This window comes from Triturus cristatus, chromosome 1_1 (genome assembly GCF_964204655.1).
Source record: "Triturus cristatus chromosome 1_1, aTriCri1.1, whole genome shotgun sequence".
NCBI lineage: Eukaryota > Metazoa > Chordata > Amphibia > Caudata > Salamandridae > Triturus > Triturus cristatus.
This window is the reverse complement of record NC_140579.1, coordinates 1,174,371,291-1,174,393,704: the sequence shown is the minus strand read 5'-3', so window position 1 is coordinate 1,174,393,704 and position 22,414 is coordinate 1,174,371,291. Positions and strand designations below refer to the sequence as shown.

The 22,414-nt window shown below is 44.8% G+C and overlaps 1 long non-coding RNA gene across 4 annotated transcripts in view; it reads left to right on the top strand.

Annotated features, from left to right (window-relative positions):
* LOC146871812 (uncharacterized) overlaps nt 1-22,414 on the top strand; it is an 85,027-nt gene that overhangs the window by 38,963 nt on the left and 23,650 nt on the right. The window contains exons 2-3 of one of the 4 annotated variants that reach the window (XR_014959608.1): nt 3,169-3,219; nt 10,209-10,249. The exons of 1 other annotated variant lie outside the window; for it this stretch is intronic. This is a non-coding gene — a long non-coding RNA (uncharacterized LOC146871812). The remainder of the gene's footprint in view (nt 1-3,168; nt 3,220-10,208; nt 10,250-22,414) is intronic. 2 more of the 4 variants (XR_014959609.1, XR_014959610.1) reach the window with 2 other exon arrangements.

Below are 22,414 nucleotides of genomic sequence, written 5' to 3'. Positions count from 1 at the left end.
AGGAAAGGGAACACCCTACTTCCCTTAAACCCAATCAAAAGATTGAACAAATGCTTTAACAATTTTTCGGAGCACACAACCCTTAAGATCCAATTAAGTGTTAGAATAAAACAAAATTGAACACAATTCAATTAGGCTCTCAATGTTCATCCTCTTTAATATTGTCAAATTCAACTTCCACTCCCTTGCGCCAACGCGTTTCGCCATGGTCGGGACAACCTCCGGCTTCCTCAGGGCTGGAAACAATACAAAATACACACTTGTAATCACATTGTGTGGCACTTAACAACAGTGCCATAGAGCCCAACTTTTAACAACCTTGTGCAAGAGACTATTCAAACCTATATTTTGTGCGACACAATCTATACATAAATCCATGTTACATCACTACTCAAACATATAATATTCAATTGCATTGAAGTACATTTTCAAATTCATCTCATTTGAACGATTATTGTGACTTATTTCTTACATCCAGTTTATTGTGACGTTGTGATCATAATCTTTAGGTCTTTTGCCTGAACCCAAGTGTTTTTACGTTTATGTAACCCAAGTGAAAAGAGAAGTAAAAACACGTCATATTGACGCCAATACCTTAAGTATCTCAAAGGCGTTTCTGTTAATCCAAAGTAAAAAAGAAGAAATCTCCTGTCATTGTAGAGTACGCGAGGCAAGGGTCTGTCAGCTTAAATACGCCAGCTTTGACCTCTATAATTGTCAAAAATGGTTCCTACCTCTAGAAATATACTTCCATCTTAGTTCCAACAATAGTATTCTTTTCAGGGTCGAGAATTTCCAGAATAAATCAAGCTTCAAGTCTAAACAAACCAATAATAATCCGTTTAGTGCCATTAAACCACCAAGCCTTCACTCGCCAAATTTTTTAGCTCAATATTATTTGCAAATACATAATCTCTTACCTTCAAATAGTACCAAATATGGCTTGTTGATCCCAAATCCACTATATATTTATCTTATCTTTCAGAATCCTATTTTTAGGCTGCATATTTATGTTGTTCACATTCTGAAAAAATAAATAGATAAATCCAAAACAACGAAAGTCACTTGTTGCCCTTACTAATTATACAAAACTTAATAAATTGTGAATCATAATTGAAGCGTCCCTACCGTCACATTTCAAGACTCCATGTAACTCAATATAATGGCAGGGCGCCGTCAACTCCTAACGGAGAAATAAATAAATACCAACACATACCGTTACTATTTCAGACTCCAATTTCCTAATTAAAATAAAGCTAAAGTATCTAGATATGAGGAACCACCCCCCTCTTACCTCTCCGTATCTCCGTGTCACCGCACCCGAGTACAGGCGAGGAACAGCGTCTTCCGGGTTCATGACAATAATATCGTCATCAAAAATTGAAAAAGGACTACTCCACTCTCATTTGTAAGCGCCATCTTAGCCTAGTGCTGGTACAATACGGCAGTTAATATTCATATTGACTAAGTTATATTCAGCAATATAGTATCTTCAGTAGTGCAAAAATTTAAATCGCTACACCTCATCCACCACTATACGCAAGCAATATATCATCGTGTTGTAACTGTCAGTAACCTTTGCCTTATTCAATGAATACGTAAATAAACCCCAACTTACATAAAATTAGTAACCATTAGCGTTGCATCAATTATAAACTTCCCATTACGGAACTTCCAATAGCATCTTGAGTACATAGATTGCTACTATCAAATATACGTATAATTTAATATTTTCCTCCATAAGTACCTTAGTATGACTAAAAATTCTCATTTTGTGATATTCATCTTGCAACAAATCCATTTAAACTGCCCTAGAGTAGCTCACTAGTAAGTGCTCCTATGACTTTTGCTAATTGAAGGGTGATACTTAACTCGAATCAATGTACAATCAATTCATTCATCATTGACCATAAACTTACCAATTAGTCACCCAAAAAGTACTGTAATTCCTGATCGAAATTTAAGCCGTCTTCTACTGCTCTTAAGCGCATAATCCACCTTGCCTCGTGTCTCCGCAACATCAGTTCTCTGTTCCCACCCCGTGGGTCTATTTTAATGTGCTAAATCCCAAAGAATCTGAAACCTTTATTTTCTCCCTGAGCAATACAATTATGTACATGTTCTGCTATAGGGTACCGTATGTCATTCAGTTTGATCGCTCTCAGGTGTTCACTCATGCGTTCTTTTAACATTCTTATAGTACTCCCTACATATATTTTGGTGCATTTGCACTCAATTATGTAAATAACATATTTGGTACTGCAGGTTATATGAGTTAATACATCATACATTTTGCCATTATTGATCTGAAATTGCTTGGTCTTGTCTTTAGCACACTTACACATCCCACCATGACCACATTTAAAAAAAAACTTAGAATACTGATCTAGCCATGTCTCCATTTGTTTGTTTTGTGGGTAGCTAGGGCTTAACATTGAACCTAGAGTTTTGCCTCTGCAAAATGTGATCTGAGGTTGCGCACCAATATGACTTTCTAAAGATTTATCCAATTTAAGTATGTGCCAGTGCTTATTCATGCTTTTCAGCAAAGTACTTCCAATCGGTGTGTAATCAGTGATCATCCTGATATGTTGTGCAGTGTGAGTATTATTTTTCAAATGTTTTAAGGTGGATATGCGAGCAGTTTTCAGTATCCTCTCTTTAGCTGCTAGTACATCTTTTTTACAATATCCTCTTTGTAGGAATCTTTTTTCTATGTCCTTAATACACTCCTCAAACTGCAAATTTTTGCTACAATTCCTCCTTGCCCTTGTCATCTTCCCAAAGGGGATTGCTCTCAATTGGTGCCGTGGGTGAGCACTCTTTGCATGCAGTATTGCATTGCATGAAGTTGGGTTACATAAACGTAAAAACACTTGGGTTCAGGCAAAACACCTAAAGATTATGATCACAACGTCACAATAAACTGGATGTAAGAAATAAGTCACAATAATCATTCAAATGAGATGAATTTGAAAATTTACTTCAATGCAATTGAATATTATATGTTTGAGTAGTGATGTAACATGGATTTATGTATAGATTGTGTCGCACAACATATAGGTTTGAATAGTCTCTTGCACAAGGTTGTTAAAAGTTGGGCTCTATGGCACTGTTGTTAAGTGCCACACAATGTGATTACAAGTGTGTATTTTGTATTGTTTCCAGCCCTGAGGAAGCCGTAGGTTGTCCCGACCATGGCGAAACGCGTTGGCGCAAGTGAGTGGAAGTTGAATTTGACAATATTAAAGAGGATGAACATTGAGAGCCTAATTGAATTGTGTTAAATTTTGTTTTATTCTAACACTTAATTGGATCTTAAGGGTTGTGTGCTCCGAAAAATTGTTAAAGTATATTTGAGATATATACCTGTGTGGTGTCCTTTCATTTACTGATTCAAGAGATTATGAGGTAAAACAAGCTGCTTTACATTCCTCTGAAACATTGCCTGAAGGCTGCTCTCAACAGCTACCACTAGGATAGCTTTTTTTAAAAGGTTCTCTTAAACCTATCTACCATAACAGTCGAATTGTACTGGTGCAAGGTGGCCACTTTAACTAGTGACCAGCATATACCAGGCCAACTTCTCACACACTTTAAATTGCACACTGCAACCTAGGCCAATATGGTTAAAGATTTAGTTAAGAATAGTAAACAGAAGGTAGGAAATTATTTTAAAAAATCACTTGGGAGTACAGGTATTAGAGGTTGCTGACTACGTCTGGCGAGGATGTAAGCACGAACTGAGGTAAAATAAATGGTGTTCATGAAACCTTTTATTTTGTTCAAAACAAATAAGTAACTAGGTCACAAATAAGAAAGCAGGTTTTACACCTGACATGGGACAACGTCAGAGATGCTATCTTGACTTGTTCAGTTGTCACAGAGCAATCAGTCATTGTTGTTGTTACTCATTTATCTTAAACAGCTTAGGCTTTAGGCGTATGTCAGTTGCTGTGCCATTTATCTGAATAAAATTACATCTCAGAGAGAAACCAAAATACCGGTCTGATGGCACACTACGAGAATCACAGAAATGTATTTGGCATGTTCCTTTATAGGGAGCACCCACTTTTTTCATCTCACTTAAAGACCTGTCTGCACATATTTCTATATGACTGGTTACAGCCAGCAGCGGTGGTGCTTCCCGAAGTCTGGTTAGAGCATATTTTTCCAAAGTTAATGCTGCATGCAGTACAAGACACTGGGCAAGCATACGTTTTAAAGGGCTAAAGTTGTCATGCAGAACAATTTACATATTACAGTAACTGTTGAACAAAATAATGCAAGAAGATACGGGGCAGTTTTTAATGTGTTTAATATTTCAAGACTATACGTTCCCACTGCTTAATAAGCCTTGCTTTATCGCTGCATTCTTTTGCTTTAAAATGCACCATTTGCCAATCATTTTTAAAAAAAATTCTCAGGAGAGGGACTCTCTCTAGACCCCAGGTTTGTCCATTGAACTTGTTCACATCGCTAACTAGTGTTTTCTATTGGAAAGGGTAGAGCCAAAGCAGTCTTGCTTAGTACCCTAGCCCTCTTCAGAAGTCAGATTTGCTTGGCAACCCAGAAATTCTGTGAAATAATGTTTGAGTGTTCTTTTATAAATGCCTAGAAGAACTGAATTTTTAGTTAATTTATCACAGAAATAGTGCTGAAAATCGCACCAAAAAGATGCCAATTTTAAAAAAATGTCTTCACGGGGGGAGAACCCCCCCAAACACCCCTTATTGCCGTTGGGCTCGCTCGCTGCGCTCACATACGTTGATTCTTTTTCCATTCGCCTCACCAGTTTCAAATTCCACCAGTCGCCACTGCAATAGAAAATGTCCGCACAGACTTGAATTTGCTTGAGACCCACACACTGGGGCTACTGGGACCACTGAAAATTAGCCTGGAATTCTGAATGAACTGCCACTGTCAGGACGGACAGGACACGCTGGGTAAAATTACACTCTTCTGAAAATCTCTCTCTTTTCATGAGGATCCTAACAAATCCGAAGATCTCTCTTAAGAAGCAGGTCAAGTTCTGAGGGGGTTGTCTAAAGAATGGTGGAAAAATAGGTTTGGGTTTTCCAGATTTAGAAGTTCACTGCCTGGCAGTGAACCTCAGTATGTGATACCACCGTGAGCGGCGCTGGGTACACTGTGGAAGGTGCTGTAAGTACAAGGGCAGCTCCTCATAGGATGGGGACCTGTCTGAGGATCCACCCTCACTCCTTTCCCAGGATTGTAAGTAGACAAACCAGGGTCAGAACCAAGGGATGAACATTGAGAGGTGCGCCTCTGGGAGGCGAACCTGAAACCACTTTACGAATGTATCTAGGAAAATAGATGGTGTAGCAAGAAATCTAGTGCATGGGGGCTGTGCAGGAACTTGAAACTAAAGACTTTTCTAGAAATAAAAAAAGCATGGTGCACCGCGGGTCAGTGAAGGTAACTAGAACCCTTGCAGAATTGGGTAAGGCTGGGTACTACGAGCGATCAAGGAATGGGCGAGGGTGAAAATACTTTTATCTGTATTGTGCAAAGACCAATGCGAAAAAGTTTGGCGTGGCAAAACGTTAGGATAAATGGTTACAGAGATCCCTCACCCAATATAGGGACAGAAGGAAAGCAGTGGGTTTGAATTACCGCATTTATTCAAGAGGCTGTCGGACCGCAGCGAGGCGATGTAAAACGCTTCCAGACATCCATCATGTAAGTACTGCCTCAAACGCATGCACGCAGAACTGATTTATTCCACATGGTGAAGTGTGCGAAATTCTCGCGAGGAAAGCGAAATGCAGGAATGGTGCCCATTACGTTTAGTGGAATTGAGGATGGTGCACTGCTCTGTGAGCGGAAAAACACAGAAGCACAGTAGCTGTGAGGGGCCAATCCTAACTGCCTCTAGCAGCATTGTAGTGAACACATTGTTCCGCTCCTCACGGAGCGTTTCAAAGCAACATCTGCAGCAGGATGCGCCTGCTGCAGCTCCTCCTGGCAGGTAGGCATGACATTCAGGCACCTCTGCTGGGAAAGTTTCTTTCAGAAGCATTATCAGGGTTTGGCCACTGTAATTAATTTAATGTACTAACCATGTGCGCCAAACCGAATAATGCCACTACTGATAAATTGATGCCAGTGGCTTGGCGAATGCTACTGGCAGCCTAGTGCCCACCCCTGACAAAATGCACCACAGCATGGAGCGTAGAATGAGCCACCCGGGCCACCCATACAGTGCTCAAGAAGGGCTCCATACAGGGGACTATGAAACCTGCTGCCCTGAGACTGTATGTTTATATGGCAATGCTTAATGTGTCGAAAGATGGAAATGCAACGTAAACTGGCTCTCCCTTGGCCCGCTGCCAGGCAGCACCCTGGCTTGCTGGAGTCGTGCACCATGTAGATCAGCAGCTGTAACTATAACACCTCTTTTATAAGCAGGATCATCAGATGTACGTGGCAGGTGATGACCAAATTATGTGGACCAAATTATGCAGCAAGAAAAGGCAAATTCTGAGGCGTAATGCAGCACATTTTGCAATAGTATTACTTTATTGTTTTGACATTTTTACACTTACTAACTGTCTGGGTAAAACGTTCCCCTCATATTTTACCAATTTAACACCCAAATACAGCAATAATCAACAAAAAGATGACCATTCAACCTTTGAGAAGGGACTTCCACTCCACGGCTCTGAGCGTCACTTTGTTTTTTATACTTTTGATCTATTTGAGCCAGAAATGTTATTTGTTTTTTTTAATCTGCAGATTATGCAGCAAATGATAGTTCATGTGGCAAATGTGCAAATGCGAACTTATGCAGAAAATGCTGCGGCTGCAAAATTGCATCATTTCACTGGCCCTCCTTATAAGTGTTAAAGTTACCAGACATGTTTAAAAAGAGAGCACGTGGCCTCCCAGGCATTGTAATATTACCCATATGTCGCTCATGCCAGTTGAGTAGCATAAGAAATTACAAATAAGCTTCTCTGGATTAATTTGAGACTCTTAAAATATAAGTTTCAGACTAAATTCATGCCCAGGTTTACAAAAGTGTCACGGAATGCAGCACACCACCCAAAGTTGCTGCACTGCTTTGTATGACTTGGGGAGAGCAGGAAAGCACCAATTCTACAGAGATATGCACTCTCCTACCCTCTCCCTAGCGGTGGCGCAGAATCAGGTAGTGCGACCACTCACACATCTTTGTACCATAGTAAAAAGGTGTCTGAGTGAGTCTAGCATAGATTTTGCACTGGAATGATACCGTTCCAGTGCAAAATACAATTCTTAAACTAACTTTAAAACGTTTCCCACTTTAGAAGTGTGCTCTACAGTGCAACACACATTCATAGTGGGGAAATTTAGAAGAAATAAAAGTACTTTTCCTTTTTAACACCTGCTTTCAAGTGGCGGTAATTTGTGGCACTTATTGTTTACTGTTATTAGTCAATAGGGGAGCATATATACAATGCCCCTGCGGCACTTTCACGCTGCCAGAGCGTCGCTTTTGTGAGGCTCTGGAGGCTCAGTGTGCTGGCCCATATTTATAAGGCCATGCAAAGCCACCCTGCGTGGTTTTTCATGGGCTTGTAAATATGGAGTAAGGCAATGCCTTACTCAGTGTGAAAGGGACGTTCCATGGGTGTTGCTTTGGGTGTTCCCATGCAACATTCCTGGTTTTTGACACTGCCCCAGATTTACAAAATAGCGTACATCTGGGGCAGCGCCAAAACGAATGCATTCCCAAAGCAGGCATAACTAGGAAAAATGTCTACATTTCTCCTCATTTTTTCCTCTTTCAACGTGTGCTGCAATCTGCAGCACACGAAGAATGAGGAGAACACCTCCGTTGTTTTTGTGCAGGAAGGTGTCCTTCACTACACAACAACAATCATGCCAACAACACAGACACTCTTGCGCATGGTGCATGGGTGCCTACGTTGGCGCTCGGCTGCAGTTTGTGCGCCGGTGCTGGCAGAAAGGACAGGAAAGCACCTTGTAGATATGGTGCATCTTATCCTTTTCTTTTCGCCTAGGGCAGCACAGGTAGAACGCTTGCGGTGCTTTCTCAAACCAAAATATTGTAAATATGCCCCAGGGTTTTGCATCAAAAACCATGGGAGGTTACATAGGAACGCCCATGTACTACCCATGGGACGTCCCCTTGATGCAGAGAAACGTAAAAGAAGGTTTGCGTTACTTTCCCTTACAAACCAACGCAAATACTAATTTGCGTTGGTTTGAAAATCCTGAAAAAGATTTTTCGTTGGGTCTGTGTTATAAAAGTAACACAAACCTGATGAAAAATCTTTGTAAATCTGGCCGTTCGTATTTTAACCCCTTCGATGCTCATGATGGAGCGGTTCCGTCGTGAGCATCGGTTGGGCTGTGCTCATGACGGAACCGCTCCGTTGTGCTCATGACGGAACCACTTCGTCATGAGCACAACCCCTGGGGGAAGCGCTGGCGCTTACCCCCTGGGGCATCGATCTTGCCCCCACAGAGGGGGATGGCAGCAGAAGAGTTACCACTGCCACCCCGACCCCCCCCCACGTTTCCCCATGACGTCAGCACACACAGCGCACGCCGACGTCATCAGGAAGCGCTGGGACGCCTGGAAGCCATTTGCTTCCAGGCGTCCCAGCAGGAGGAGGTAGGTTTTGGTCTCCGGTGGGGCCGCGGGGCAGGGGGCAGATCGACTCGTGTATTTGCCCTTTCTGCCCCCAGGGGGGGGCAGAATACCCCACTAGGCACCAGGGACTCCTTTTGTAAGCTAAAGGAAGCGACCACTTGGGCAAGGGTCTCTTCCTTAAGGAGCACATTTTTTTAAGGTCTTTTCTGCCCCCCTTGGGGACTGTTTTTTGGCGTTTCTGGCCCCAGGGGGGGCAGAAAAGCCCACTAGAGCCAGGGATCTTTATTTTTAAAAAACAGAAGCGACCCCTTGGGCAAGGGTCTCTTCCTTAAGGGGCACATTTTTTAAAAGTCTTTTCTGCCCCCCTTGGGGTCTGTTTTTTTGGTGTTTCTGGCCCCAGGGGGGGCAGAAAATCCCACTAGAGCCAGGGATCTTTATTTTTAAAAAACGGAAGCGACCCCTTGGGGAAGGGTCGCTTCCAGGCCTTTCATTTAAAAAAAAATGTGTACTCTGCACCCCCCTGGGGGCAGATCGGCTCATGTATTTGACCTTTCTGCCCCACTAGACACCAGAGAGTCCTTTTTTAAGCTAAAGGAGGCGACCCCTTGGGAAAGGGTCGCTTCCTTAAGGGGCACATTTTTTAAAAGTCTTTTCTGCCCCACCTGGGGACTGTTTGCCTTGGTTTTTTGGTGTTTCTGTCCCCGGGGTGGGGCAGAAAAGCCCACTAGAGCCAGGGATCTTTTTTTTAAAAAATGGAAGCGACCCCTTGTGGAAGGGTCGCTTCCAGGGGCCTCATTTTTTTTTTATGTGTATTCTGCCCCCCCCCCCCCCCTTGCGGGCAGATCGGCCCGTGTATTTGGCTTCTGCCCCCGGGGGGCAGAATACCCCACTAGACACCAGGGACGTATTTGAAATTATAATGGAAGCGACCCCTTGGGCAAGGGCCGCCTCCAGGGGGCAGATTTCTTTTATAAAGTTGGTTATTGTTATTTCTGCCCCTCCTGTGGACAGATCATCCCCTTTTTTGTGGCCTTTTTGCCCTAGGCGGGAGGGGGGCAGAAAACCCTACTAGGCACCAGGGATTTATTTCTTTTGCAAGGGGGGCATATTTCTGTCTGCTGTTTTCTGCCCCGCCCTCAGACAAGCTCACCCGATCCCTTGGTCAAGTTCACCCCCATTTTTGCACAGCCCTATTAGAAGGCCCATCTGGCAGATTGACCAATTGGGTAGTGACAGTGTGTTATAATGTTAATTCTTTTATTTTTTGTGAATTTCAATTGTAATGCTTTTTTTCTCCCTTTTTTCTGTAGTTGAAAGCTTTTGCTCTTTAGACTGTTCCAGGTTACGGTTTTGTTACTTTTGGTTCTGCTGTTTGTGTAGTTGCTTGTGTTTGGTAAGAGACTCTTTTTTTGTACAATGTAAATCTTTTTCATTTCTCTGCATGAATGTGTTTTTTGCAAATGATGTAAAAATTGCAGTATGTTTGGCTTCTGTTTTCTGAGTGTCAAAAACTTTTTGCATTTGTGCTCGATGTGTATTTTGTTGTTTTGTGAGTAATTGGTTTTGGTTTTTTTCTTTCTAGTGGGATATCGTTTTTGCTGTCTCTCTGCAGAGTAGGTGCTGGTGAGTGTAGCGGTCTCTTGCAAGTGAATCGTATAGTTTTTGGGTATATTGATCTTTGTGATTAAGGCACACATTTTTTCTACTTACGTATTTTGCACAGTGTTGGTTGTTGTTGACTTGTTTGTGCAGTTTCCTTTCTTAGTAAAGATAATGGCTAGCCACAGGATTACTGCTCAGCAGGTTGTTGGTATGCTTTTTGAGTCTTCCTCTGACCATGGTCCAGAGACTGACTCTGATTCTGAGGCAGAGGTGGGAGGGTAAGATTCAGGCAGTGAGTTTTCTCTCCACTCTGAGATCTATGCTCCAGGGAAAGAAATAGCAGTGGATGATTCTTTGGTGTTGTTCAATGGCCGCTTGGTTTTTAGGCAATACATTCCTAGTAAGAGGGCACGCTATGGAATTAAGCTGTATATGCAGTGTGATAGTAGAACTGGATAAGTCTCTAATTTCAGGGTGTACACCGTTAAGCAATCCAGGATTAACCCCCCTGGTTGTCCGTCCACTTTTGGAGTGACTGAGAAAATTGTGTGGGAACTTGGTAGAGGATTTTTTAACCAAGGCCACCATTTATATGTAGATAACTTCTACACTGGTGTGCGGTTGTTCAGGGAATTGGCAAAAGCGGACACTGTTGCTTGTGGCACTATCCGCTCTAACCGTAAAGGTTTCCCAAAAGAACTTGTTTGTCAAAAGCTTGTGCGGGGACAGTGCAGTGCGTTGCGAGGACAGGAGAGATGTCTACATGCTGACTACCATCCATGATGAAAGCACTTCACCTGTGACTGTTTGGGGCAGGTTGCTGAATTGCACAAACCTGTGTGCATTTTAGACTATAATAGGCACATGGGTGGAGTTGACAGAGTAGATCATAGGTTGGAACCTTACGCTGCTCTTCGTAAGGTTTACATTTGGTACAAGAAGTTAGCTATCCATCTTTTCCACTTGGCAACCTTTAATGCTTTTGTTGTGTTCCAGGATTCTTGTCCTGAATCAAAGATGACTTTTGCTAAGTTTCAGGAGTCTGTAATAGGCAGCCTTGTTTTAGAGGAATAGGCAAGTGTTCCTAGAGTTGGAGTGGTGGAGGTTGTTGCTAGATTGAAAGATCAACACTTTCCTGATCACATTCCTCCCACACCCTCAAAAGACTTTCCCAGTAGGAGATGTAGAGTCTGTTGGCGAAGAGGTATGCGGAAGGAGACTCGTATGTACTGCCCCGAGTGTCCTTCTAACCCTGGGCTGTGTGTGCCTGCTTGTTTTAGAATGTACCACAAGCAAAAGAATTTTTGGGAACATCCATGATTGGTAAAGTGACCTGCCTGGCCTCTTTGTTTAATATTTTTGTTCAGTTTCAAGGTTGGCATTTGTGTAGTGTATTCAGTTTCAGTTTTTGTGTTAGTAGATTTGTATCTATTTGCAATTTGTTTGTGTTTTCTTATTTATATAAAAAAAATCCTAAATGTGATGGCGGTGTGCGTGGACTGGCACTTGGCTGGCGGTGTGGTGTGCGTAGACTGGCGCATGGCTGACGGTGTGGTGTGCGTGGACTGGCGCTTGGCTGGCGGTGTGCATGGACTGGCGCTTGGCTGGCTGTGTGTTTGTACTGGCGCTTGGCTGGCAGTGTTCGTGGACTGGCGCTTGGCTGGCAGTGTGCATGGACTGGTGCTTGACTGGCGGTGCGGTGTGCATGGGCTGGCGCTTGGCTGGTGGTGTGCGTGGACTGGCGCATGGCTGACAGTGTGGTGTGCGTGGACTGGCGCTTGTCTGGCGGTATGCGTGGACTGGCGCTTGGCTGGCGGTGTGGTGTGCATGGCCTGGCGCTTGGCTGGCGGTGTGGTGTGCGTGGACTGGCGCTTGGCTGGCGGTATGCGTGGACTGATGCTTGGCTGGCGGTGTGCGTGGACTGGCACTTGGCTGGAGGTGTGTTTTTGTACTGGCACTTGGCTGGGGGTGTGTTTGGACTGGTGCTTGGCTGGCAGTGTGCGTGGACTGGTGCTTAGCTGGCGGTGTGTGATTAGTGACTAGCTATTGGTCACTACACACACTGCTAGCCAAACGCCACTCAACGCAATCCGTGGGCTGGTGTGGTTGCAGTGTCAGGAATGTGGGCGTGTGAAAGTGATGGGGCCTTGAATGGCGCTGTCTGCTGGTGTGAGTGTTGTAATGTGCTGGACCCACGGCTGGCATTGTGAATGGTTTTGTATGTGTCCCACGTATAAAAGGTGTATGAATGAACTGTAAAGAGGTTGGTGCCTTGTCGTGGCTTTACAGCTCACGAGCTGTGAGTCAATGGTTCAGTTTCTCGTTCTTTCAATTAACAGTGCATTTCATTTTTGCGAAATCTCTGGTTAATACAACTGTATATACTGAACCATCACTCACCCTCATGCCAAATCCAACCAGTATGTATGTGTGCTTGAGGAATTGGTGGTTGTGCATAAAAATGTGTCTTTTCTGTTTTTGTCAAGCAGGGTGTACCTTGTCCTTTTTTGTGAATGTTGTAATGTGTTGGTTTTGTGCCTGGTGGTGTAAATGGTCTTGTGTGTATCATGTATGAAAGGTGTGTGAATGGCCTATAAAGCGGTTGGTGCCTTGAAGTGGCTTTACAGCTCATGAGCTGCGAGTCACTGGTTCAGTTTTTTGTCCATTCAATTATTGACAGTGCATTTCATTTTTGAGAAATCTCTTGTTAATACAATGTTATATACTGAACCATCACTTGCCCTCGTGCCAAATCCAACCAGTATGTGTGTGTGCTTGAGGAATAGATGGCTGTGCAGTAATCTTTGTCTGTTTTGTCTCTCTGCCAAGCTGTACATTTAATTTAAGAATAACCTAGCAACAGTAGTTTTTGTCGTAAACTAAACACCCATGGGAGTGCATGGTGATGTCTCTCTTGTGGATCCCAACAAGTTATCTTACCCACAATGTCCAGCAAACCTCAAAATGTGACTGTGACATTTTTCTTGCATTATTGTGCCCAAATTTTCACACGGCGGAAAGTAACAACAAATTTCCAACCCCCCTGCATTTCTCCAAGTATCCCAATAGAAATGGTACCTCATTTGTATGGGTGGGCCAAGTACCCGCGGCAGGGAAGGGCCCAAAACCTATTGATGTGACATCAAAATTATCTATCACAAACCAACCTGGTTTTGCAAGGGGGGTCCCATGAGTTTTTGGTCAGGGGCTCGGCGGCCATCTAGGGAAACATACATAACCCACACATTTCTGAAAAGTAGACACCCGGGGGCTTCCAGGGAGGTATGGCTTGCGTGGATCCCCCAACGTTTCCTTACCCAGAATCCCCTGAAAACTTCAATTTTAGCTGAAAAAATCACTTTTTTCACACATTTTTGTGTGGGAAAGTTGTGGCATCACCGGGCTCACACAAATTTCCCACCACCCAGAATTCCCCCAGGTCTCCAGATAGAAATGGTGCCTCACTTGTGTGGGTGGCCCAAGTACCCGCAACAGGCAAGGTCCCAAAATTTAGTGAGGCGACATCAAAATTGGCTAACTCAAAACCACCTGGTTTTGCAAGGGGGGTCACCTGGGTTTTTGGCTCCGTGCCCGGTGGCCATCTAGGGTAACCTACCAAACCCACACATTTCTGAAAACTAGAAACCCGGGGGCTTCCAGGGAGGCATGGCCTGCATAGATCCCCCAACGTTTCCTTACCCAGAATCCCCTGCAAACCTCAATTTTAGCTGGAACAAATCACTTTTTCACACAATTTTGTGTTGGAAAGTTGTGGCATCACCAGGCTCACACAAATTTCCCACCACCCAGCGTTCCCCCGGGTCTCCCGATAAAAATGGTGCCTCACTTGTGTGGGATATATAAGAAAACAATGGTTCCTGTGGATAAATAGAACTAATATTTGAAATACTTGTGCACATTCGCAATAAAAGGACTATCTAATGTCAGAGGGCAAGAAAAACTTTCTACACAGTTTGCTCGGTATAACATATTTTATGAAAAAATAAATAAACAATAGGTACACTTCTTTCAGTCAAAAGTAGTACTGTTTGTGCATTGTGTCCCCAAGTGAAGAAATGGAACCAATAAGTGAATATACAAAGTGAATTATTATGTACACGGTTTCCATCAGTTGTGAAAAACAACCATTCTTATACAGTATTTTTTACAGCTTTAGTACACAATGATACGGGCTGGGTAATGGTCTGTTCTTTTTTACTTGTCGACGGCGTTTCGACCCTTCTATCAATGGGGGTCTCCTCAGGACTAACGATGTAGGGACATCTGGATGAAGAGAGTGCTGCCTCTGTGACAGTGAAGTGAAAGGTGAAGGTAAAAACTCATGTGAGGACCCGGCCGTGTTCTCAAAGTGAGGTCAGGACGGCACTTCAGGATGTTAGATGGCCGGTAAGCTCTTCTTTAAGTTCGCTACAGCCGTAGCGTTCTGTTTGACAGTGTGGTGCTGATTACAGTGACGGTGCACTGTAGGGTATTGTTCTTCTTGTCTGGATAAATCAATTTCTTAGGCAGCAGCGTGTGTCAGCTGCAGTGAGGCCTCCCAAGTAGGCTCCGGGTGCAATGACGTGTGGGAGGCCCAAGTACCCACGACAGGCAAGGGCCCAAAACGTAGTGATGCGACATCAACATTGCCTATCAAAAAATGTTTTGGGCCCTTGCCTGTCACGGGTACTTGGGCCTCCCACACAAGTGAGGCCTGGGGGAATGCTGGGTGGTGGGAAATTTGTGTGAGTCTGAAAACTAGACACCCAGGGGCTTCCAGGGAGGGAGAAACGTTGGGGGATCCACGCAAGCCATACCTCCCTGGAAGCCCCCGGGTGTCTAGTTTTCAGAAATGTGTGGGTTTGGTAGGTTTCCCTAGGTGCCAGCAGAGCTAGGGTTCTCAAACTACAGCTAGGCACTTTGCCAAAAAAGGGTCATTTTTTACTGCGAAATTGAGGTGTGACCATGTTGCGTTTTGCGCCGTTTCCTGTCGCGGGCACTAGGCCAACCCACACAAGTGAGGTACCATATTTCTCGTAAGACTTTGGGGAAAGTGGGGTGGGTGGAAATTTGTGGATCTACACAGATTCCAGAACTTTCCACCACAGAAATGTGGGGAAAATGTGGTTTTTTTGACAATTTATTAGGTTTGCAAGGTATTCTGGGTAACAGACCCTGGTGGGAGGCAGTCAAATCACCCCATCCTGGATTCCACTGGGTGTCTAGTTTTAAAAAATGTTTAGGTTTGCTAGGTTTCCCTAGGTGCCGGCAGAGCTAGGGTTCACAAACTACAGCTAGGCACTTTGCCAAAAAAGGGTCATTTTTCACTGCGAAATTGAGGAGTGACCACGTTGCAATTTGCGCCGTTTCCTGTCGCGGGCACTAGGCCGACCCACACAAGTGAGGTACCATTTTACTTTGGGGAAGGCGGGGTGAGTGGAAATTTGTGGATCCACGCAGATTCCAGCACTTTCCACCACAGAAATGTGGGGGAAATTTGTTTTCTTTTTCAATATTTTAGGTTTGCAAGGGATTCTGGGTAACCGAACCTGGTGGGAGGCAGTCAAGCCTCCCCTTCCTGGATTTCCCTGGATGTCTAGTTTTCAAAAATGTATAGGTTTGCTAGGTTTGCCTAGGTGCCGGCAGAGCTAGGGTTCAAAAACTACAGCTAGGCACTTTGCCAAAAAAAGGTCATTTTTCACTGTGTTTTTTTGGACAATTTATTAGGTTTGCAAGGGATTCTGGGTAACGCTCTGGTACTCCCAGCTGAACATTACGTTGTGTTGATGGTAACAAATAGTAAGGAAATGACCAATCCAAAATGGCCGCTGTGAATACAACGTTGCGCGCTGACGACAACCTCGAAGCGTCTCAGTTGAGGATGCTTCCCGCACAACGTAGATTGTAGAATCCGCGTTGACCTCCTTCGCTGATCTCCAATGAGGATTCTACCACGTCATCAAACAGGAGAGACAACGGACGGACGAACACCTCCGGCCCCCTGCAATGACGATGAAGATAGACGACCGGGGAAAACGGAGAACAGGAGAAAGTACAATCTTTCAACAAGGTATTTTCCCTCTTTCCAAACCAAATCACAGCGCAGTGAATTCTTGCTCGCATGAAGACTTAATTACAAAATCTTCCGTTATCTTTTGCTCGCATGAAGGCTTAATTGCAGAATCTTCTGTTATCTTTTTAATTATGAGCTCCAGGCATATGAATAAAATATGAAATGGGCACGGCTCTCTGTAAACGAACGACAACACTCCCTGTAGACGAACGATTTAACGTGAGATAAAAAAAAAATGCTCACAGTTTAATGCCTGGAACTCCGGCAGTCAAGACGTACGGATGCGACAGAAGTAGCAACTCATTATCCCATCCTCTGTCGCCACTGTAAAGATAAGGCGATGGCACTAGGATGCTTTTCACGTGTAGTATTTATTATAAGATACAGAGAGCTGTCCCAACCGGCACAGCTACAGTCCAGAGTCCCAACTGCTCTCCCCGAGAACCCTCGAGCAGAACCCTTTAAACATTCCATGTGACTTCATGATATTCTCATCAACATCACATCACCACAGAAATTGAGGTGTGACTACGTTGCATTTTGCGCCGTTTCCTGTCACGGGCACTAGGCCGACCCACACAAGTGAGGTACCATTTTTCTCGGAAGACTTTGGTGAACGTGTGTTGTGTGGAAAATTATGAATCCACGCAGATTCCAGAACTTTCCACCACAGAAATGTGGGGAAAATGTGTTATTTTGGAAACATTTTTAGGTTTGCAAGGGATTCTGGGTAACAGAACCTGGTGGGAGGCAGTCAAGTCTCCCCATCCTGGATTCCCCTAGATGTCTAGTTTTCAAAAATGTATAGGTTTGCTAGGTTTGCCTAGGTGCCGGCAGAGCTAGGGTTCAAAAACTACAGCTAGGCACTTTGCCAACAAAGGGTCATTTTTCACTGCGAAATTGAGGCGTGACCACGTTGCGTTTTGCGCCGTTTCCTGTCACGGTCACTAGGCCGACCCACACAAGTGAGGTACCATTTTTCTCGTAAGACTTTGGGGGACGCGGGGTGGGTGGAAATTTGTTGATCCATGCAGATTCCAGAACTTTCCACCACAGAAATGTGGGGAAAATGTGTTTTTTTTACAATGTTTTAGGTTTGCAAGGGATTCTGGGTAACAGAACCTGGTGGGAGGCAGTCAAGTCACCCCATCCTAAATTTCCCTGGGTGTCTAGTTTTCAAAAATGTTTAGGATTGCTAGGTTTCCCTAGGTACCGGCAGAGCTAGGGTTAAAAAACTACAGCTAGGCACTTTGCCAAAAAGTGTTATTTTTCACTGCGAAATTGAGGTGTGACCACGTTGCATTTTGTGCCATTTTCTGTCGCGGGCACTATGCCGACCCACACAAGTGAGGTACCATTTTTCTCAGAAGACTTTGGGGAACGTGTGTTGGGTGGAAAATTGTGGATCCATGCAGATTCCAGAACTTTCCACCACATAAATGTGGGGAAAATGTGTTATTTTGGAAACATTTTTAGGTTTGCAAGGGATTCTGGGTAACAGAACCTGGTGGGAAGCAGTCAAGTCTCCCCATCCTGGATTCCCCTGGATGTCTAGTTTTCAAAAATGTATAGGTTTGCTAGGTTTGCCTAGGTGCCGGCAGAGCTAGGGTTCAAAAACTACAGCTAGGCACTTTGCCAACAAAGGGTCATTTTTCACTGCGAAATTGAGGCGTGACCACGTTGCGTGTTGCGCCGTTTCCTGTCAAGGCCACTAGGCTGACCCACACAAGTGAAGTATCATTTTTCTCGTAAGACTTTGGGGGACGCGGGGTGGGTGGAAATTTGTGGGTCCATGCAGATTCCAGAACTTTCCACCACAGAAATGTGGGGAAAATTTGTTTTTTTTGACAATGTTTTAGGTTTGCAAGGGATTCTGGGTAACAGAACCTGGTGGGAGGCAGTTAAGTCACCCCATCCTGGATTCCCCTGGGTGTCTAGTTTTCAAAAATGTTTAGGATTGCTAGGTTTCCCTAGGTACCGGCAGAGCTAGGGTTAAAAAACTACAGCTAGGCACTTTGCCAAAAAAGGGTCATTTTTCACTGCGAAAGTGAGGTGCGACTACGTTGCATTTTGCACCATTTCCTGTCGCGGGCACTATGCCGACCCACACAAGTGAGGTACCATTTTTCTCGGAAGACTTTGGGGAACGCGTGTTGGGTGGAAAATTGTGGATCCACGCAGATTCCAGAACTTTCCACCACAGAAATGTGGGGAAAATTTGTTTTTTTGGTCAATTGTTTAGGTTTGCAAGGGATTCTGGGTAACAGAACCTGGTGGGAGGCAGTCAAGTCTACCCATCCTGGATTCCCCTGGGTGTCTAGTTTTCAAAAATGTATAGGTTTGCTAGGTTTGCCTAGGTGCCGGCAGAGCTACGGTTCATCACTAAAAAACAACTTTGTTGCAACTTCATCTAAATGCTGCAAAGTAAATCCGGTCACAAACCAGGTATTTACAAAACAAATAAATTGAATAAATGCATGCATGCATAAAGTAGGGGTTAGATTTATGTTCAGCTTATGGTTAGATCTCAGAGTTTGGGTCAGTGTCAAGGGTAAGGCTGCAGGCAAGGTCAGGGGTAAGGTTAGGATTAAGGTACATGTTATGGTTAGCGTCAGGCTGAGGAGGATGCCCAGAGTTAGACTTGGTATTTAAGACACGGTTAGGGCTAGGGTATGGAACAGCAGTGGGGTAATGATCTTGGTTGGGGTAAGCTTAGAGTGTAGGTCAGGGTTATTGTTAGAATCAGGGATTGGGTAATGTCCAGATTTAGGATTAGGTTCTGGGATGTAGTTGTGTAAGGTTTGGGAGCTTCAGTGTCAGGCACAGACGTCAGTTATGAGTAGTGTGGCTAGCAGCTGCTACTCCTGACTTGTACTCCTGCACCGCCCTTGTTTACACTGGCCTCAGTGCTCATAAAGGCTCTTAAATTCCTTTTATTACCTTCTGCCCTCCTAACAGTTTGCCCCCCTACTAGCACCTCAACCCTGTTATGTCATCAGGGTCAAAGCATGTGCGCTGCACTTACGCGATTCTTCCACGATTCTTTGCACAGGGTGAAAGTTGGAGTTAGGGCTGAGATTAGGGTTATTGTATTGGCATTGTAGACGGTGATGTCTACCCCATTGAGGTCATTTTCAATGCTTTATTTTCAATCAAATGACAGCATACATGGTAAGTGCTGCTCGAGCTGTAATTGTATGACATGGTTTTCCATGAAATATTTTAAATATTCCCAAATTTCAGTTGAATGTAATTCAATGTAATGTACGACATTGGGAAGATTTTTCTTTGCACACTTTGTTAAGGATGCAGATTTAAAAAATAATTTTGCATAAATATATGTTGCCACAGAGAGTCTCTGCATAAACCCCTTTGACTGGGAGCAATCTAAAAAACAGTTTTGCCTGAAAATGTGTCTTCAAATACAATTTATTGGAATATTGTTTCCATTTTAAAGAAATTGACAAGCTTTACATTGTTCAACGCTTATCAACTTAGCAAAATGTTGGGCTTCATTTAAATGTTCTCAAAATCAAGTTATTAGATGTGTTTCCAGGATTTTCATTTTCAATGTTAAACTGTGCCACACTGAGGGAAGAGCCCTCTTCCTTGCTTCAGCCCTTGAAAGACAGAAGCTTGCTTTTGAGCCTGGCCTCTCAGTGCCCTGACTTTCTGCAGGTTTGTTGACACCTACAAGTGATCTGCTGGGAGGACAAGCTCCCAGACTCCATATAGAAGCAGAGCCTAGTGCCCGTGGTGCCAGCCCCTCTATGGTGTGAGGGCCCTGAGGCGGTGCTTGTACTGGTGGGAAAACAGCCTTATGCTCTGCTCTCAAAGCGCTATGTTCAGCACAATCAGGATCACAGACTGACAGTTTGGCAGCAGTGATTGAAGAAAAATCGAAGCATGAGTGACATTTAATACCAAAAAGTACATTTTTGCTATTACTTTAAACATGGAGTGCGTGCCCCAAGGAACATTCTTCAGCAGTTTCACACTTTATCTCTGACATGTCCTCAGCCCCAGATCTCACCTGCTCTCGCCCTCTGAAAAGATATTGGCGTGAAACTTTATTAACACAGCTGTTTAAATAGAGTAATGGCTATGAAAGGCCAGCACACCACGGTGGTAACTCCGCCTGCATATATGTGGTAGACGCGTAGCAGTGCTGTTTAGGCAAGTTTTTCAAATGTATGGGAAGAAAACCCCAAATCCAGGGCAATAATGCATCTCCAGGCTGTAGCAATGCTATTACCGCATCAGGATGTTACCTCTCTAATTAAACGGTTGTGTTAATAGAGGCCAGTTTTGAAAGCCCAGGGCCGCTCCTGGTGCCTCCTTCATTTTTCCCAACTCCCCAGGGTTTATTGCAGCAGGCACAGGGAGGCATCTAGAGAGAGAGAGAGAGAAAGAGAGGGTGTGAGGGTGTGAGGGAGAGGAAAAGAAAAGAGAAAGCCATTCAAAAGGGAGAAGAGAGAGGGGAGATAGAGAATGGATGGATGAATAGGAACTTGAAGTAGGGATGTGTGGGTGCTGTAGCACCCCCAAAATAGCCATGCTGGAGTTCATCAGGTGAGTGAACAATAAAAATGCCTTCAGATTTTGTTTCTATCTAGTCACACTTTCTGTGCGCATAAAGACAGAGGTCAAATGTCAAGCTATGCTTCTAACAAATTGCTACTTATACTATTAACATGGAGATTGGTGTTTACTTTTCTTTCTCTACAAGGTGAGAACATTTTGTAACTATGTGACAATCTTACTGGGGTATAGGGAGTGTGAAAAGTTACCTTGGCCAGTGGTATCGAAGGTTGGGGTGCCGAAACTCAAGGCTGTGCAGTCTTGATTCCACCTGATGCCTCTTTAAACCACTACCAGATACCAAACCCCTGCTATCTCGCTCTTGCAGGTTCTTTTTAATTTCCGATTTCTTGCTTTGTCACTGTTTTCCCGTTTTACTGTTCCTCAACCTTTTTCCACTTTGGTGCCGATCACGATCCGGTAAAAAATGTCCCCGTACGACTCGTATCGGGTCTTTTTACCGTACGAATCGTACAAGTGCCGTACGAACTGGCAATCACGATTCGCATGGTAAAAAGTCCATACGAACCGCACTGGGAATCATTCCCCACACGTCCTCGGGTCGGAAAATGTGTCCGACACGTCCTCGGACGATTTACCTTACAAACGTAAAAATCCAAGTCCGACCGAGGAATCACGATCCATCCCGTGCGTCCGAGCCTACAACCGCATGGAAAAAACACCGTCCGCACCGAACACCTATAGCAACCATGGAGACATGTGCCCGCATACGTGCCCAACACTCCCCCCAGCCCCCGTACGTCCGACACGTACCCCCCGTATATGTATACCCCCACCCGTCTAGGTACACCCCAGTACGTTCCAGTCGTACCCCCACCCCAGTACGTGTCGTACCACCGTCCATGTACACCCCAGTACGTTCCAGTCGTACCCCCACCCCAGTACATGTCATACCCCCGTGTACCTACACCCCAGTACGTTCCAGTCGTACCCCCACCCCAGTACGTGTCGTACCACCGTCAATGTACACCCCCCCTGTACGTGTCGTACCACCGTCAATGTACACCCCCCCACCCCTGTACGTGTCGTACCACCGTCAATGTACACCCCCCCACCCCTGTACGTGTCGTACCACCGTCTATGTACACCCCAGTACGTTCGAGCCCCACCCCCACCCCAGTACGTGTCATACCCCCGTGTACCTACACCCCAGTACGTTCCAGTCCTACCCCCACCCCAGTACGTGTCGTACCACCGTCAATGTACACCCCCCCCTGTACGTGTCGTACCACCGTCAATGTACACCCCCACACCCCTGTACGTGTCGTACCACCGTCAATGTACACCCCCCCACCCCTGTACGTGTCGTACCACCGTCTATGTACACCCCAGTACGTTCGAGCCCCACCCCCACCCCCACCCCAGTACGTGTCATACCCCCGTGTACCTACACCCCAGTACGTTCCAGTCCTACCCCCACCCCAGTACGTGTCGTACCACCGTCAATGTACACCCCCCCCTGTACGTGTCGTACCACCGTCAATGTACACCCCCCCACCCCTGTACGTGTC